At 32.4% G+C, this 19,681-nt stretch overlaps 1 long non-coding RNA gene across 1 annotated transcript; it reads left to right on the plus strand.

Moving 5' to 3' along the window:
• Window positions 1-411: 411 nt before the first annotated feature.
• LOC124371692 lies at window positions 412-1,849 on the plus strand. Its single transcript, XR_006923267.1, has 2 exons — window positions 412-517; window positions 1,633-1,849. It is a non-coding gene; the product is annotated as an uncharacterized LOC124371692 (long non-coding RNA).
• The last annotated feature ends 17,832 nt before the right edge of the window (window positions 1,850-19,681 follow it).

The raw sequence follows: 19,681 nt of genomic DNA on the forward strand, positions 1-19,681 counted from the left end.
GTTACACGAGTAGTTATTTTATATATAGCAATATCTGAGATCTGATACGAGAGAACAAATATACAGTCCCAACAGTTAAACGAGTAGTTATTTTATATATAGCAATATCTGAGATCTGATACGAGAGAACAAATATACAGTCCCAACAGTTAAACGAGTAGTTATTTATATATAGCAATATCTGAGATCTGATACGAGAGAACAAATATACAGTCCCAACAGTTTAAACGAGTAGTTATTTATATATAGCAATAATCTGAGATCTGATACGAGAGAACAAATATACAGTCCCAACAGTAAAACGAGTAGTTATTTATATATAGCAATTATCTGAGATCTGATACGAGAGAACAAATATACAGTCCCAACAGTTAAACGAGTAGTTATTTATATATAGCAATATCTGAGATCTGATACGAGACACAATTGTAGCGTAGTAATGTCATGGTCAAGTTCATAGTGCATTTATACATACAATTACTTGTATTTTTATTGACTCTACAATTCCGAGATTCAGGTAATGCTACGTATATGAATAACACCGTTACGTTGATCAGAATATGAAGAAATATTAAGATTTATTGTTTTGTATGTACTATGTCATAAATACTACAAGGCTGATGCCTTGTTTAAAACTAAATTTTTGTGATGTTTAAGTATATGTGACTTTAGTTACCATTTATGCGATACGGTACTAATATCATATTATTTAATGAAAAATGTATATTAATCAACAGAGGAATAAAACATCATCATTTTGCTAATATTAAAAAAATGAGAGATATGTTACATTCTTTGTTAAAAGATTTGCTATCAACGATGAAGGCTTGAAAGGAAAATAGGATTTCAAACATGTCCCATCGATACATTTTGTAACATATAACTATGGTAATCCTGTGTGTTGTATGACAGGTATACTGATATATCAAAAGTCTATTCGGCTACAAGTAATTATAAAAAAATAGAGAAACATTAAATAACTAAAATAGATGTTTTCTCTAAGGAACGTTATTTTTTCTTCCTAAATACAATGGGTGTACACAATGGAACTTAAGTAGCTTCAAAGATTCAGAAACCGTTCTAGGAGTGGCGACATTCCAGATCTTTTCTGTCTATTAACAGAACATAAAAGATTACAAAGAGATCTTCTTCCTATGTTCATAACAAGTTGTATATTATAACCAAGCGTCTTCTTGTAGTAGTATTAATATAGAAGATAATAAAGAGGCTTATCTTATCTTTTTCTATAAGATATTTCATTTTCTTCTATCAATCACTACCTCATTGATGATTTCGACTGAGTTTTAACTGCAGTAGTAGTAGACTCATGCCTTGTACTATTTTTTAAGAATTTCATATTTCATGTATCTACATGAAAGCGTGTATCAAACAAGTATGTACACGAATTTTGGACTAAATATTTTTTAATGCTCAGTAATTCAGCAAGGTAAATTTATAAACTTCTCTACTTGCTATAGTAAGAAAACTACATCAGATTTATTTAGGATCGAAAGTCTGAAAATTATCATTAAGGTATAAAGAGGTGAAAAATTCAATTTTAAGTAACTCAATTTATAAGTTTGCTTCATTTTCTTACGTTTCACTGACACTGGCCTTTATAATCTGTTCTAGAGAGCACCGAAGAAAACTGGATAAAAAACACAGATACGGAATCACAGAATCAGGAAGGTTCTGAAGATAAGTTAAACGTGACGGATAACAAAGTGATATCCAAGTTCAGAGAGTTCCTGGAAGTTCAGAAGCATATTTGGTTTAACTGGGAGTTTTATTTGATAGATTTGGGTTTGTTCACTTTGGCGTATTTAATATACACAGGTTTTGTAGACTAGTTCTCGATCTTGTTTATCTGCTTAGTTCAATAAGATGTCTTGTTAACCTTAGCTTGACCATGATGATGTTCAAAACGAATGTTGAGACTTTTGTAATGACAAGCAATACTTTAAATTGATTCATAACATTTTTTAAATATTATTTACAAAAATAATAGTTTTAAGTATTACTTATGATTTTTTAATTTAATGACTTCAATGTAAGAAACCAATTTACGCATCACCTTTAACAAATTAATACCTGATTAATTTAAACACATCATATTTTAAAACTGTATATCTTATATCTTTCACCTCAATAATTACATACATGCATGTATGTAATTAACGAGTAATATAAACTTAAACATTTCTATACGAAAGCAGTAATTAATGAACTGTAGTTTATTAACATCACAAGGGTTCGTAAATACATAACTGAAGTTAATTAAAGACACAAAGGAACTCTGCAAAACAAGAGTTGAACCAATATCATTTTATAGGAAATTATAAATACTTGTCCCTATTAGTCGAGAGTAAAGTTACTTATAATTTACACAGGAAACTTGTTTTTGCATTTAGATTACGTTTCACGAATAATTGCAATAGCTACATTGCGAAAACCCTTAAGGATAAATGTAGGTTAAGAATACTTCATACTAATTAAAAGTTTTTCTAATACAACATTGCAAAGTTAATCAACTTTTCACCTTTTATGCACTAGGTCACATACACAGTGCAAAAAAGAGATCCGGACTCAATCTCGATACATTAAATTCATATTTTTAGTTTTTATTAACAATGAAAAATTTTCAAACAAATTCATAGACCCTAGATTTTAAAAAAAAAATTCAGAGAAATTAAATTAAAATGTCAAGTATATACTTAAGTATATATAAAAAGTTTTCTTTAACGTTTCGTAAAATTAAAGAAAAATTTTTTCTGATATTTACCATCGCTGATTGAAAGAAATATAAAGTAACAGTAAAGTAACACTAGGTTATATACATTTACTAAATTGTATCCATTTCAGGTGGATAACTATGTAATACAGATACTACGAAATAGGTTTACAAGAACCCATACAATACTAATGAATATTAAACGCACTAGTCAGAAATTATTAGCCACCGACTTGTTTCTATCTTCATTTTCCATTGGTCAGTATTTAGTGTCACTGGGTGGTGGGTGCGAGTAGAAATGTTGTGACGTGTTTCTCAAGTAACCGTTTATAGTAGGAACTATCAGTTTTTAAGAGCGGTTGCTTGATTTGTCTGTTGTAAACCCAGTGTGTAATCTGCGTGATAGATTAATTAATTAACCACCTAAAAAAGAGATCGGAACTCAATCTCGATACATTATATTCCTATTTTTAGTTTTTATTAACAATGAAAAATCTTAAAACAAATTCATAGACCATAGATTAAAAAAAACAAATTCAGAGAAATTAAATTAAAATGTCAAGTATATCAAAACAGAGTATAATTTTTTTATATCAAGTTTGAAAATGTAATTAGGAAAACACCCTTTCAGATATAATGTTTTTATTACTAATACCTACAATGTACAGTATACAAAAAAATATATGCTTTGATTGTTACACCAATATTATAAATTTCTCTCAATCAATAAAAAATATCATCAAGCAAAGGCAAAGCATTTTTTTCAGGCTACCAAACCAAATATTTTCGATACCAGATTACACTTTAAAATAATTATGGATTTAGAAAACCCTTACTGTACGTAATATGATGCATATTTATGCAGTATTATTATGAGTGATTTTGATATAGGTATCAATACAACATTAACCTGTGTATTACAGGGCTATTAGGGTATACGCATACCTGTCAGTTATATGCCTCCATTATAGGATAGTGTGAGCCAAGCTCATATTCAGAGATCAGAGCTCCTGAACGTGAGTAGGCTTACTTAGGTAACCATTAGACACATAGTGAGCAGCAATATGTAACCTTGACTAAAGAGAATGTACATTCTAAAAACACTTTAAAAATAAAAAAAAAAAATACTCATTTTCAAGAGTTAATCTTTAGACTGAGCGGTAGACTATATCTGTGATATGAGGAGGGTTTTGATATGATTGACATAAATGACCTAAATAGCTTTGACAAATAAATCGTGCTGTTGATTTGGGATACCTTAAAATTGAAACTACATATATTATAACAAATTTACGCTTTTAAAGGAATGTCTTCTACAGTTACATTTATTAGACATAAAAGTAATTCGACGACAACGAGATTACAAACTTTCTCAAGCTAACTTGACATACAGCATGTAATGCCTGTAAACTGCAAGAAGTGCCAAAAAGCAGAGGAGGAACACCGCATCCTTCCAGGTATAGATAACCATCTCGGAGTGATCATCATCATCAGTCGGTGACGTGGACAATGGCAATGAGGTGCTGTCTGTGGCAGATGTGACGTTCAATTTAGGCTCCCATACTGCACCTGCCAGTGAGGTCAGACTGAATTATATATCTACTAGTACAACAATCTATTCCTATTTGCTTAAGTTATAAATCCGAAGGGATAGCCGCTGTAAAATATTCCAGACCCCTGATACTGAAATATACAGAATGTCTATACACTACTATATCAAAATTATTGTATCCTAATTTGTTTTTAAAGGTCTAGATAAGACAAAATATTTGAAAAGTTGGAACTTTATAGATTTTTTAAAATTGAATATACAGAGTGTCCCATAAGTAATGAGCAAAACTATACCAAGTTATAATACATGTAAAAAAAAACATTTTACATGTAATCCGTAGTCTTATCTTGCTTAGTTTTTTGTGCCCACAAAACGGTTAAGATATCTAGTTGACACTTTCAAAGTTTTATGATCTTATCAGTATGCATCTTAAATAAAAGTTTAAAAATAACACTACTACCAGAAATCAATTAGCGACTATTTAAAACTTTCGAAGCGTAATAACATTAAAAAAGTAAATTTATTGAAAATAATAACGATAAAATTAACCTTTAATTGGCAAACATTTTGGTATTATGTTGAATGTTCAACAATCAGTAGTTAAGAAAATAATTAACATTTTTAAAAAAAGGGTTGAGTAAGAATTAAATAACTTCTGTTTAATAATAGAGCATTAGGAATGCATCCCTATCAGGTTCATAAGGTATTGTGGTGCAACAGCTGACTTTATTTAAAACAGCTTATAATAAATTAAGAGGGCTAATTGTTGGGATGATTTACTAAATACTATCTTTCAGCAAACATTGGTTCTAACTCCTTAAATACCACATAATTTTGTTTTTATATCAGTCTCATGTATTTAGCTGTGCTGTAATTATAATATTACACTAAGGAACACAGAAACACGGACAACACTTCTAACACTTAACAGACTACTCTGTAGCGTTGTTGTTATTAGACTTAAAAGATTACCCAATAAATTATTATTAATCGACATTTACTGAATACTGATTTAGATATAAAAGTGTTTAGCATCTGAACATTTACCAACTTACACATATACAGCAGCTAAGAACAAAGTATTTCACTCCACTCTAACGCAAGGATTGCCTGAAATTGGTAACATCATTTTCTACCGTCATGGAGTGATCTTATAAAGAGTTATTAGCTTAATAATTCAACATTCAGTTTGCAAAATAGAACATTAGGAAACATTTAATAGAACTTCTTTTCTAAGAAGCGAACGTTACGCAAACTACATAATATCTCCAAGTTACTTATGGAATCTTACCTGAAGAGCAACATTGCAGAAATGATACTACCAGAACGTTTGAAGCAATCTGTACGAGTATATACAAATGTTCCATGACATGGCAGAGACTGTTATTTTCTTATCGGCGAATAATCTGAGATTGCTCAGACCTACTCGGACACATAATCTAGTACTGCTATTATAATACAACATTGAAGTGCAACATTCAGGTATATAGGTATACTTGTAGGTATATAGTTTGTGGAAAGTTCACTTCTTGGGAAAGAATATTCATTACATTTTTTAAATTATTTATTTTGCATAGTGAACGTTGCATTATTACGTTCATAATCTTTATAATATCACTCTAAAACGTTAGCTAATAAATTATATTGCCAATTCCAGACAATCTTTGCGTTAAGATGTAGTAAAATAATAAAACATATCCTATGCACTTAGTTTCTGTATATCTAAAAGTTGATAAATGTTCAGGTGTTAAAGCCTTACATAAATAAATCAATATTAAGTACATGTAGATTATTAATAATTTATTAGATTTTTTTTAGAAGTCTAGTAAAACGCTATAGAATAGGCTGTGAAGTTTTAGACCATGTGATGATAAAAAAAACCTATAGGACAGATACAATTGAAATTTCACATGTACATTTTTAGATGTATTAACAAATATAGACATAGTTTTATTCCAAAATGCTGTGAATACAATCTATTTGTTATTATTTATGCAGCTGATCGCGACAAGACGTTAGTCACTTCCTATCAGTTACTGTTTTTATTTTACATCAGTTTTCTATCAATTACTGTTACTGTAGAAAAAAGAAATAGAATCAGCTGTAGAACTGTCAAAAGTATACAAGTGTCCATAAATTACACTATCAAACGGCTCTATTTCATGATTCAAGACGAAATAGACGGAATATTAATATCTAATAATGGCTATCCCTTGGGATTAATAAACTTCAGGAAATAGAATTAGTTGTATGTACTATATTGAATTAGTTATTAATGTAATTATATATTTCAGTCCGACCTCACTGGCAGGTCCAGTATGGGAGCCTAAATTGAACGTCACATCTGCCACAGACAGCACCTCATTGCTATTGTCCACGTCACCAACTGATGATGATGATTAATCCGAGATGGTTATCTATACCTGGAAGGATGCGGGTGTTCCTCCTCTGCTTTTTGGCACTTCTTGCAGTTTACAGGCATTACATGCTTTATGTCAAGTTAGCTTGAGAAAGTTTGTAATCTCGTTGTCGTCGAATTACTTTTTTGTTTATTATTGTAGCTGTAGAAGCGTATACATGTAAATTTATTATAATATCTATAGTTAGAATTTAAAAGCTATCCCAAATGAATAGCATGATTTAGTTGTCAAAATTATTCAGGTCATTTATGTCAATTACACAGGCCCTGGGTCATAGACTTGCTCCACAACTCATTAAAAAGATATAAGCTTAAAAATGTGTACATTTTTTCTATTGTCAGAGTGTTTTTAGAATGTATATTATCTTCAGTCAAGATTGCAAAATTGCTGCTCACAATGTGTCTAATGGTTACCTAAATAAGCCTACTCATGTTCTAGAGCTCTTATCTCTGAAGATGATCTTGGTTCATACTATCCTATAATGGAGGCATATAACTGACAGGAATGCGTATACCCTAAAAGCCCTGTATTGCCTTGGTAATATTGTATTGCTATCTATATCAAAATTATACATAATAATACTAAATAAAAATCATATTAGCACAGAAAGGATTTTCTAAATCCGTAATTATTTTAAAGGATAATCTGGTGTCGAGAATATTTGGATTGGTATCCTGAAAAAAAAATGCTTTGCCTTTGCTTGATGATATTTTTTGTATTGATTGAGGGAAATTTCTAATATTTATATAACAAGCAAAGCATGTTTGGTAGCTTGAAGGAAATGCTTTGGCTTTGCTAGTGATATTTTTATAGTTAGGGGAATATTTATAAAATTGGTATAACAACCAAAGCAAGTGTATTTTTGTATGCCGTTGATTAGTTTTAAAAAGCATTAGTAATAAAAGCATTGCATTTAAAATATTTTTTCATAATTAATTTTCAAACTTAATATACATATAAATTTATACTTGACTTTTTAATACATAGTTTTGCTGAAGTTCCCTGCGTATCTTTTTGAAAATGGAGTATTGTAATGAGATTTTTTGAAAATGTTAGATTGTTAAAAAAAATCCAAAAATAGTAACATTATAGTCGATATTGAGTTCTGATCTTTATTTCTGATGGTTATTAATTCTTTAATACTTTTACCGTATCATGATTACAATAACTTACAGTATCATCCGGTCTCAAAGACCTGAGTGAGGTTTTTTGCTGTTTTTGGGCTATTCTTGTTTTTTAGTTCAGATTTAAACACAAAATATATTTACAATTATTCCCTATTGATAACAAAAACTACAAATAATATTTTTTAAATTTTTATAATTGAAAAAATTATAAAATTTAATAATTTGGGGAATTTAGGATGGAAACTAAAATTCTAGAATACTGGTATAGAATAAAGCTGTATTTACAATTATCAGAAATACACATACATTTTTACCAAAGCAATTAAAAGGCATAAGTACATACAAAAAAAGTATCCACAGATTTGAGATATTCTGAACACATGAAATGCGCAACTTTCTGCTGCACTCCAAACAGATGGGTTGTCCGCATTTGATACATTTGTAATCGGTTTTTCTTTCCTTAGCGGCTGGGCACTTGGAAAATGTCTTCCGTTTTTTCCAGTTTATCACTAGGAACACATTCATTAGGATTTGCAGCTTCTGTTTCTCCAAAGGACTCCGTGATGACGCGTCTAATTTCTCTTGGCAAATTTTGAATTTCTAGGCGTCTTGTCATGTGAGGCTTTATAAGTTTTAAGGTCAGACGTTTTATGAATTCAAATCTTGTAATAAGTGGATTGTTACCTAAGGTTCTTGCTTTTGCAGTAGGCCCGGGTAATGGTCCCCTCAAAATGTTATGTTGAGGTGTTCTGCGCTGCTTGGCTGGTTCCTTTCTGAACCATACGCTACCATCTTTCCCCCCAAAAAAGTCATCTTCATATTCCAGTTGGGTTTCATCAACAGCAAAACTATCATAACTTTCACTTTGATTTAGTTCTTTATCAGACACTACATAGTTTGGATCTTCATCCGAATCGTCAACAGGTTCATCGTCACTATCATCCCCTTCAACGTTATGTAGGAGTTGTAAAAGTCGCTCGTTAAATCTTCCATCGTTCACTCTTAAAATTTCCGAGTCACTCATGATTATAACAAGTTATAATAAAACATAAAAACTAATATATACAAACACGTAATAACTATTCACACCTTATCCGTATCACCCGTAGAATAGTTACAGTAACCGTATCTTCCAGTACAGTAGACCGTAGCGCTCACAAAATAACTGCACTGATTCAAGGTCAAACGCCCTAGACAAACTAAAACCAATCAAAAACGGCTCAGGAGAGACCGGTTGACAGCTACTGAGCATGGAGGGGGCAACCGAACACCAGTAGTGCCAATTTCAGAAACATGAAATTCCCCTCCGGTCTCACAGACCGGTGATTACGGTAAAAGTGTTAATATGTCACGCAAATTACACACTAGGTTATAAAAGACAAATCAAGCAAACGCGCTTAAAAATTGATAATTCTTACTATAAACTTATTTTTAGAAACACGTCACAACATATTTCCATAGAATCCACCAACCAGTGGAATAAATTATTAACCAATGGCGAATGTGGCGGTGGAAACAAGGCGGTGGCATTTCTTGAAATGGGAGCGGTAATTTTAATTCATTTTATATAAACTACTCAACATCATAGTATGATACCAGTTAATTTAAACTCTCCGTGTTCTTTGCATTTTCAGGCTTCTTTATTATTATGATTTTTGATATTTCCATTCTAATTTTGTCTTTTATATCAGTCTCTTTTTTGGTTTTTCTTTGCGTCATTTATTTTAACATTTAATGATATTTGTACACTAGTATTAAAAAGTATTACTAACAGATTAATTATATTTAAAATGGTGTTTTGATCATTAATTTTCAAACTTAATATAACATTTTCTTTTCGATTTTGTTATACTTTACGTTTTAAGGCCTACTTTTACCGAAGTTCTCTGCATTTGATTTTGAAAATGAGGGTCTATGAAGGTAACAAGATTTTCAACTTTATCTCTTGTTATTGCTTTAAAGATTTTACTGTTGTTATAGTTGTTTACATTGCATTTTTAATTGTTGCCCTCTTTTTCTTGTCTAGGCACTAGTCTTTCTACACTTGTTTACTGTTTTTGCTCACCAGCTCCTGACTTATTTTTTTGTCTTATTTGCTGTCCACACATTTAATGCAAGTATTATTGTATATTTATATAGTATTAGTATTACCGTTGATGAATGAATAAATAAATGACGTTTCTGATGTAATAGCTTGGCTCCATACGATGCTATTCGGACCAACAACAATTATAATTTTTGTTTTTGCTTTGCGTAATTTTGTTTTTATGTTTAATAATACTTTAACAAATTAACTTTAATCGGTGAGTTAAGACAAATAACTAGCAAGTATACTCAATTGTAACTAGTCTGTTTAATACGCATTACTATAGTATGAATTTTGTGAACCTATTTAGTAGTACATGTATTAGTTAGTTATCCACCTGAGAAGTATACAATTTTGCAGATTTCGAAAAGTAGTGTTACTATTTATTTATTTCATACAACGATGACTAATATCAGAAAAAAACTGCTTCTTAAATGTTTACGAAACCTTAACGAAAACTTAAACTATACTGTAGACTGGTTGTGTGTGACATACTGCGTAAAAGGTGAAAAATTGTTTATCTTTACAACGTTGTGTTAGAAAAACTTTTAATTAGTATGAGATACTCTTAACCTACATTTCCCGTGAACAGTTTTCGAAATGTAGCTATTGCAATTATTCGTGAAACTTAATCTAAATGCAAAACAAGTTTCTTGTGTAAATTATAAGTAACTTTACTCTCGACTAATTGGTACAAGTATTTCTAATTCCCTATAAAATGATATTGGTTCAACTCTTGTTTTGCAGAGTTCCTTTGTGTCTTTAATTAACTTCGATTATGTATTTACGAACCCTTGTGATGTTAATAACAACAGTTCATTCATTATTACTGCTTTCGTGTAGAAATGTTAGTTTATATTACTCGTTAATTACATACATGCATGTTTACTCTATTGAGATTAAAGATATAACACATAGTTTAAATTTTATGCGTTTAAATTAAACAAGTATTAAGTAGTTGAAGGTGAGGTTTATGTTTGTTTCTTATATTGATATCATTAAATTAAAAAAAAAAAAAACACGTAATACTTAAAACTATTTTTTTGTAAATAATACTTAAAAATGTTATATTTAAATTTAAAATAATGATTCAACCTTATTTTATAAACATAAGCACAGAGGACACCATCATATTGAAATCAGATATGGCTGACTTTATTATAAAAAAATGTCCTACGCTATAGCGCGTGTAGCTGGCTCCGTTGTGGTTGCAGGAACAAGCTATAAAATCTATAGCTTATTTCAGTCTTCAGCTGTACTGCGTACAAGCAGAGACAGTCATGTAGAAAAGAAATTTCAAAATTCCCTGGTGCACATAAAAGATAATAAAATGTGCCGGCGTTTCTGGACGACACATTGAATGACGTTCAGATAATCCCATTGGATATACATATACCATCAAAGATCTAAATCTTATCAATCCAAAAGCAAAAATTTAAAATCTAAACCACAAAATGTTTCTCGAAATATCTTGGGGATAGTTTAGTTACACGTGTAGCAATAACTGTACTCTGATTACAAAATGTGCTCAGTGTACGATTTTGGTTTGCTATCAGGGTTACCCATAAATTACCGTACAGATTTTCACGAACACAGCCAAATAATTGAACTTTATGTACCCTATACATAAATGAAACAACGCGAAATTGTATAGTTGTTCTCGAACTGACTGTATATCGTAACGTAAAGAAATTGACACCGCCTTCAATCCCATTCTGACATTTCTGCACATAATTTTCCACAGGTCTTTCCGTTCAGGGTTTCACCACCACGGAATGCACTTAGACTGAAGCTGCTCGGAAATTACTTACAGCATTTAACAGTTCAAGGGACAATTTTTTAATCTTGCAAAGTAATCAATGCCTTGTGGGAAACATTTTAAATCCATTTTCGAATATAACAAATCAATTGCCTGGCAAGAATAATTTCAGCAAAAAAATACATGAGTTTTTGCCATCAGTCCATCCTTTCCAAAAGTCCTATTTATTTATGTATACTTTTGATACTGGAGATCAAAATAGCTATTCCTGAAGTGCCGATTTTTTAATACAAAAATTACATCATATTTATGCTCCCATTTATTTAATTCTGAATACACTGATACCTTTTTCAGCTTTCAATAAATGTGTGTTTTAAATAAATATTACAGTTCTATCAAGCAGTCATTCTATTGTTACAAAATAAAACTGTTAAAGAATAAGTTTGTATGAATTCACATGCTAGGCGTATGGATTAATTTGGAGAAGGTAATTGAGAATGAGTTGGCAATAAATTTTCATATCTCTATAACATTGAATTCGCACTAATGTAAAGGTACACAATTACCGATAATGGTATTCATAGTTTCTCTTCCGTGAATTAGGTAATACGATATCATACTTTATCGCAGGTTCGTACCGCGATAATAGTCGGAAACCAGCTGTGTGCAATACATATTGTTTATAACTACCACCCATCATGAGCTTATCTAAACTCTGAATATTCCTCTTAATTTTAATTGAAACTACTCTTATCATATTTATCAATATAAGTTTCAATATTAATGGCGAAATATATAACAAAAGCTTGTATTTTTTTCAACATCGATTTAATCAAAGTATTAATATACAATCATATAAGGTTTGAAATAATGTATGTGTTTGTATGATTTGAAAAAATATTGCCCTGCCCTGTATTTTAAATTTATTTATTATTTTTAAATTATTACTTAATTTACATAGTAGTAAGCTACTGAATGTTTTACTTGAATATTTATATTAGTGCACAAGAGTCGCTACTGAAAAAGTGTTAACATTGAAATAAAAACGTATTTCACATAGTACAAGTTCTGTACAACTTTATCCATCTGAAAGGAAAGAAGATTACTAACTGACAGACACATGTTGTCAGACTTGACAGATATTTTGTCAAAACCATAAACGAACGAAAACCATTTTGTTTATAGTGCTTTCCACAGTATGTAGTTGAAAAACTGATTTGTGTAATTCTCTTTTATAAATATATACCGATTATAATACTGAGCTTTGCTCTAATTATTTACAAGTGGCTAAGTTTAACATTTCCTAGAGAACATTGGCATGTCTCAGGCCTCAAGGTAAATTTAACTGATCATCCTGTTGAGCAATTTTTCAATGTCCTCCTCTTAAATTTGTCAAGTACATTTTTACAAAATTCGTTAAAAAATAAGAATAGTTTAACAAAAAATGTAATTAAAGCTATTAAATCGCTCAAAAACTATAACGCTGTTATTATACTACCAGCAGTTAAGGGTAAAAATATTATGATTCAAAACATTTATATAGAAGTTTCCAAATTGTAATGTATAATTTATGAACAACTATGTCTAACAAAGTATTTTATAAGAACTTAAAACTCAAATTGTGAGTTCAGATTAACACAGAAAAATTGGAAATTTTCATTATCTTAAACGTTCATACATCTAATACATAATAATATACACCCGGCTACTGGAAGAATGAATATCTCCAAATTATTCTCGTCCATACATTTGACAGATCAACGGGATATTCAGTCAAGACAAAACTGAAACAGTGGGCCACAGAGAGCCCGGTTATGTAAATGATACTCACAAGAAACTCAGAAAGTGCCAAGATAACACAAAGTCCGCATGAATATGGAGCACAGGACGCGCCGCGTCTCGGCGGGGGCTCTTTGTTTTACTTTCAATAGAACCGGCTTTCATAACGTTGCGTTTATTACGGCTTGTAGAATCCCCATTGTCTGTTACTTCTATAATATGTCGGTGAATGCATTTAGATAATTAGGTGTAAAGTTTTGTGTTAATTATTAAAAATGAAACGTTTTGATGAACTTCTGTTGAATGTTTTCGGTTTACTTGTTTGTTATTCTTTAGTATAGAAAATTACAGAGCCCTGTCCTCTATTGGTTCTTTCGATATATATGGTACATTAATGAATTTAAGCCTGCAGGCATATACAAAGCTATATATTTCTAGTAATCGTCTTACACGTCTTTTAGCTTATTCGTGCTAATATTAAGAGAGATCTACTCTACACTAAGTACTTTCCACTGCAGGTAATTTTGTACAATAAAAGGAATTTTTTAACCTTTTTACGACATTTTACTTTTTTTTTTAAAAAAAATCATTTGTTTTGATATTAGCACCATAATAAGGATTTGCATAAGTCAGTACTCCTCTATCACATTATTGATGTCAACTTCATCTAGTCACATTATAAACCATTGCTCTATAGTCGATAAATCACCAGATATTTTTTAATAATTTTGTACTTAAGTTTAAATTATGAGAACTTTAGATCCTCCGCTTTTGAATAATACCGATGAGGTAGATAGAAGCGCAACGGTATGAAAAGAGTAAACTATAATTAGATAACGACACAAGAAACAAAGGCGCAGTGGTAACTTCAGTAGCAGTTCAAGGTGCTAAATATTCACCCGGTGCCGTGTTCAATATTATCTTTCCAAACATTTGCATACTGCTAAGTCAGCTCTCCGCCATCGATACATCACCGGTGGTAACTTTCAGTAGCAGTTCAAGTTGCTAAATATTCACCCGGTGCCGTGTTCAATATTATCTTTCCAAACATTTGCATACTGCTAAGTCAGCTCTCCCGCCATCGATACATCACCGGTGGTAACTTCAGTAGCAGTTCAAGTTGCTAAATATTCACCCGGTGCCGTGTTCAATATTATCTTTCCAAACATTTGCATACTGCTAAGTCAGCTCTCCGCCATCGATACATCACCGGTGGTAACTTCAGTAGCAGTTCAAGGTGCTAAATATTCACCCGGTGCCATGTTCAATATTATCTTTCCAAACATTTGCATACTGCTAAGTCAGCTCTCCGCCATCGATACATCACCGGTGGTAACTTCAGTAGCAGTTCAAGGTGCTAAATATTCACCCGGTGCCATGTTCAATATTATCTTTCCAAACATTTGCATACTGCTAAGTCAGCTCTCCGCTATCGATACATCACCGGTGGTAACTTCAGTAGCAGTTCAAGGTGCTAAATATTCACCCGGTGCCGTGTTCAATATTATCTTTCCAAACATTTGCATACTGCTAAGTCAGCTCACCGCCATCGATACATCACCGGTGGTAACTTCAGTAGCAGTTCAAGGTGCTAAATATTCACACCGGTGCCGTGTTCAATATTATCTTTCCAAACATTTGCATACTGCTAAGTTAGCTCTCCGCCATCGATACATCACCGGTGTTAACTTCAGTAGCAGTTCAAGGTGCTAAATATTCACCCGGTGCCGTGTTCAATATTATCTTTCCAAACATTTGCATACTGCTAAGTCAGCTCTCAGCCATCGATACATCACCGATAAGCCGCGCCACCTTCACACAACAATGTACACTCCCACAGTGCATTTACTCAAATAATAAAGTGTTGTTTATTCATGCAACTTTAGCTAATGGTAAGTATGATCTTATCGTATTATTAAATACTAAACGCAACAAATAATATGAATCAAATGGAATTGAGAAAAATAATTAGCTAACTTTTAATTAAAACAGTTCCATGTTTCTTCAAAAAGCAAACTACTTCCAAGTAGTTCTCAGGTTTAAACGAGCAGTTCTTTTCAAGAGTACAATTCTTCTATGCAAAACAGTAAGTCTTTAATATTAAACAACAATTTTGAAATTTAAAGATGTTATTTTCCCGACAAATTGAAGCTTTTACAGGTAATCGGTGTATTAGGAAAACTATTGAACTAAGATAGATTGTGTGGTTTATGTTTTCATTGAACTAACTTAGACTCCAAGGTGCCTGCATGCTCATTTAACAATCGTAAATCTTTTTTTAAATTTAATCATCAGGCAATGTAAAACCCCAACATGTTTTTTATGAAAGCTTTTCTAAAGCAAATTAATTTAAATGTAAAATAATATACAAGAACTTAAGTTTCAACGATTTAATAATAAAATAGTCGAGTATCCATATTGCATAGAAATTAATTTACTTAATATAGAAGTATCTTCTAAACACGCTATACTATACTTCATATGTTACTCTTGACAAATTTATTTAACCTTAAATACGACACTCAAAATAACCCGGGTTGTAAGGAAATTCGAATATTACATACTAAAAATTAGAAAACTTTATAGACAGAAAAGTGGGAGGTAAGCATATGGAGAAAAAGGTTTTTATGAATGGATTAGTAGTTAATAAATGTTGACACCAGAACTCAACGAGGTTGTCACAATTTCTCACACAAACCAGCGCAAATACAGTGATTTTCACAGGGTGTCGCACTGTCTGTGACGAATACACCAGGTGGAGTTCAAAACACAGCTCACAATACATAGTTTCGAGTTACTTGACAACAAATTTGTCGCAATTTGTTACACAACACAGCACAAGTACAGTGATGTCACAGGGTGTCGCACTGTCTGTGACGAATACACCAGGTGGAGTTCAAAAACACAGCTCGCAATACATAGTTCAAGTTACTTGACAACAAATTTGTCGCAATTTGTCACACAACACAGCACAAGTACAGTGATGTCACAGGGTGTCGCACTGTCTGTGAGGAATATACAAGGTGGAGTTCAAAACACAGCTCGCAATACATAGTTCAAGTTACTTGACAACAAATTTGTCGCAATTTGTCACACAAACACAGCACAAGTACAGGGATGTCACAGGGTGTCGCAATGTCTGTGACGAACACGCAAGGTGGAGTACAAAAAAACAGCTCACAAAACATAGTTCAAGTTACTTGACAACAAATTTGTCGCAATTTGTCACACAACACAGCACAAGTACAGTGATGTCACAGGGTGTCGCACTGTCTGTGACGAATATACAAGGTGGAGTACAAAAAAACAGCTCACAAAACATAGTTCAAGTTACTTGACAACAAATTTGTCGCAATTTGTCACACAACACAGCACAAGTACAGGGATGTCACAGGGTGTCGCACTGTTTGTGACGAATACACGAGGTGGAGTACAAAAAAAACAGCTCACAATACATAGTTCGAGTTACTTGACATCGATGTTGTCACAATTTGTCACACAACACAGCAGAAGTACAGTGATGTAACAGGGTGTCGCTTAGACCACTTTATTTATTAAGTACATGTACGTGTACAATGGTGCTATAAACATACACTTTTAGCAGATTTTCTTGATAGTGTCAACAAGGTAAACTCTACATCGGCGTTGACAAATATAATTCACTTGAACCAGAAGTGCTCATACACAAGCAAAGCTTACAAAAAGCGTGAAAAGCCGCGGGGAACAGGTAGTATAAAATATATATTTTAAGTTTTTTAAAATTGTTTTTATATTGTAACTGGTTACAGAGAGACAAATAATAACTTTAAGATCATATATTCGCCTCTTGTCTCTGATTGGCCAGAGGTCCATAACAAGCATTTAGCGGTATCGCTCTAGGATGCAATTGAGGTAGTATGATTGTTGCGTCCGGTCGCTGCCGTGTTTTTGTGTATTTCCCGTGCAAATCCTCCATCCCCCTCCCCACGTTTGATGTAAAGTAACTCCAACTATGTATTGTGAGCTGTGTTTTGAACTCCACCTGGTGTATTCGTCACAGGCAGTGCGACACCCTGTGACATCACTGTACTTCTGCTGTGTTGTGTGACAAATTGTGACAACATCGATGTCATGTAACTCGAACTATGTATTGTGAGCTGTGTTTTGTACTCCACCTCGTGTATTCGTCACAAACAGTTCGACACCCTGTGACATCACTGTACTTCTGCTGTGTTGTGTGACAAATTGTGACAACATCGATGTCAAGTAACTCGAGCTATGTTTTGTACTCCACATCGTGTATTCGTCACAAACAGTGCGACACCCTGTGACATCACTGTCTTCTGCTGTGTTGTGTGACAAATTGTGACAACATCGATTTCAAGTAACTCGAACTATTGTATTGTGAGCTGTGTTTTGTATCCCACCTCGTGTATTCGTCACAAACAGTGCGACACCCTGTGACATCACTGTACTTCTGCTGTATTGTGTGACAAATTGTGACAACATCGATGTCAAGTAACTCGAACTATGTATTGTGAGCTGTGTTTTGTACTCCACCTCGTGTATTCGTCACAAACAGTGCGACACCCTGTGACATCACTGTACTTCTGCTGTGTTGTGTGACAAATTGCGACATGTTCGATGAGTATGGCGTCTATATTTATTAACTAGTAATCCATTCATAAAACCCTTTTCCCCGTATGCGTACCTCCCACTTTCCTGCCTATAAAGTGTTCTAATTTTAGTATGTAATATTCGATTTTCTTCAAACCCGTATTATTTTGAGTGTAGTATTTAAGGTTAAATAAATTTGTCAAGATTAACGTATGAAGCAGTATGAAGCATAACGTATTTAGTAGATACTTCTATATTAAGTAAATTAATTTCCATGCAATATGGATACTCGACTATTTTATTATTAAATCGTTGAAAACAAAGTCCTTGTAAATTATTTTACATTTAATTTAATTTTCTTCAGAAAAGCTTTCATACAAACTTGTTGGGGTTTTACATTGCCTGATGATTAAAATTTCAAAAAAGTTTACCATTATTTACCTGAGAATGCAGGCACCTTGGAGTCTAAATTAGTTCAATGAAAACATAAACCAAACAATCTATCTTAGTTCAATTATTTTCCCACTACACCAATTACCTATAAAAGCTTCAATTTGACAGGAAAATTACATCATTAAAATTCAGAATTGGCGTAAATATTAATGAATTACTGTTTTGCATAGAAGAGTTGTACTCTTGAAACGAACTGCTCGTTTAGCCTGAGAACCACTTGAAAGTAGTTCGATTTTAGAACTAACATGAAACTGTTTAATTAAAAAGTTAGCTAGTTATTTCCTCTATTCCATTTGATTCATATTATTTCTTGAGCTATTTAATAATACAATAATATCGTACTTACCAAGGTGCATGTCACTCTAAGGGATTTAGCTGATCGTTAAGTAACATTTTTTATTTTGTTCTTATGGGACACTACAATTGGAACAAATAATAATAGAATAAACAAATGAGTTCTTTGTTTAAAGTTTGTTAATAACGATGTAAGGTTTGACAGGATAAAGGGATTTCGGACATTTGACATCGTTGTATGTTACAAAAGGTATAACACAACGTTTCAAGGACTGGAATATATTCTCTTCGTCACGTGGGGGAGGTTTATACATACACAAAGAAAGTACAGGAAGATTAAAAGGAGGGAAAGGAAAGGATTCAAACGTACCCAAATGCTGCTTGGAGTCTAGTCTTGGCGTTGTCACTGCAGAGAATGCAAGTGGTCCAGAGCACAAGTCACGAGTACGAGAAAACACAATCACGCATCACACCAGCAAGGATAAAATTAAAAATAAATTTGACTTTGACTCTTCATTGTATGAGTGTATTTGTTATATAGGCAATATAGATTTTAATGCTAGACCACGCGTCGCCATTGAAGTTAAGCTATTAACTTGAAAGTTTCGTTTAATGTTTTTACCTATTGCTGGATTTCAAAAATTCCTCCTTATCTGTGTGTGTGTCTATTTTCCACTGTATTTCTCAAGAATTAAGTTATGGAACTAAACAGTTTTCATATGACGTCATTTATACGACGTGCTATATGACTGGCATGTCTCTCTATGACATGTGCTGAGTCTTCACATAGTCTAACTATCCACAGGATATCTGGAGACAGACTCTTCGGTAGACTTTCAATTTTCCTAGAAACTGACTGGGGTTTTTCAAAATATCCCCCCCCC

The sequence above is a fragment of the Homalodisca vitripennis genome, unplaced genomic scaffold, assembly GCF_021130785.1.
Source record: "Homalodisca vitripennis isolate AUS2020 unplaced genomic scaffold, UT_GWSS_2.1 ScUCBcl_1854;HRSCAF=5996, whole genome shotgun sequence".
Classification (NCBI taxonomy): Eukaryota; Metazoa; Arthropoda; class Insecta; order Hemiptera; family Cicadellidae; genus Homalodisca; species Homalodisca vitripennis.